The sequence below is a fragment of the Orycteropus afer genome, unplaced genomic scaffold (genome assembly GCF_000298275.1).
Source record: "Orycteropus afer afer isolate SDZICR_OR568_19922 unplaced genomic scaffold, OryAfe1.0 scaffold00079, whole genome shotgun sequence".
Lineage (NCBI taxonomy): Eukaryota > Metazoa > Chordata > Mammalia > Tubulidentata > Orycteropodidae > Orycteropus > Orycteropus afer.
The window spans coordinates 6570715-6571769 of record NW_006921666.1 but is presented as its reverse complement, the minus strand read 5'-3'; the positions used below and the strand labels follow the sequence as shown (position 1 = coordinate 6571769).

Below are 1055 nucleotides of genomic sequence, written 5' to 3'. Positions count from 1 at the left end.
AATGAGGAAACTGAGGCCCAAAATTTCTATCAAGGAATCTGACCAATCTATAGCAACACCTCTGGGAATGGTGAGCAGGGATTGAGAAGGAAGGAGTAAGTGGAGAAGTGTCTTCAATCACTCTAAAAGCAGCATGTTTGAGGGCTAAGTGGAAATATCTTTGTAGTGTCACGCCTACATTTTTAGATTAAATCCCTTCTTTTAAAAATGATTTGAGATTGCAGACATGGCCACTCCACTGGGGAGCATGTTCTCTGGGCAGCCTCCAGGGCCCCCTCAATCCCTTCTGGAGTCCGTGGCCAGGGTTCGCTTCTTCAAGCAGTGCCAGGCGCTCCAAGATCCTCTAACAGTACATTGGTGGATGAACTAGAGTCCTCTTTGGAGGCCTGCTTTGTTTCTCTGGTGAGTCAGGATTATGTCAACGGAACCGATCAGGAAGAAATTTGCACTGGTGTTGATCAGTGTATCTTCTGGATGTTGCAAGAGAGAAAGAATGATTTTCCTACAAACAAGATCACAGTTATCTGTTCAGAAACCAGAACAAGTTATCAAAGAGGATGTCTCAGAACTAAGGAACAAGCTGCAGTGGAAGGATGCCCTGGTCCAGAAACACCTGATGGAGCTGCGGCACCAGCAGCAGGTGCTGGATGACATCAATGCGCAGCACAAAAAGCCAGCTGACATGCCCCAGGGCTCCTTGGCCTACCCGGAGCAGGCATTGGCCACTATCCCCGTGTCGCTGAAGCAGACCTGAACATGATGCATAGCGCCCGTCAGCCGAAAGACTGCCTCATTCCTGGGTCCGCCTGGGAAGGTCTGTGCAAAGTACCCTTCTCCTGGACATGGTCTTGGGAACAAAGAGCTTTCTGTCCAAGAACGAGCCGATTTTCGTTTTGTGCTCCCACCCCCACTTTTTAGGCTAGTTTTCTAAGCTGTTAGTTTCTCAAGTAGTTTCTTTCTTTTTTTAATTGTGTTTTGGGTGAACGTTTACAGAGCAATTTCACTTACCATACAGCAGTTCACATACACTTTGTCTCATAAAAAAAAAAAAAAAA

At 46.6% G+C, this 1055-nt stretch overlaps 1 pseudogene; it reads left to right on the top strand.

Moving 5' to 3' along the window:
- The first annotated feature begins 226 nt into the window (after positions 1 to 226).
- Positions 227 to 754, top strand: LOC103197460 (annotated as a pseudogene).
- Positions 755 to 1055: the final 301 nt, after the last annotated feature.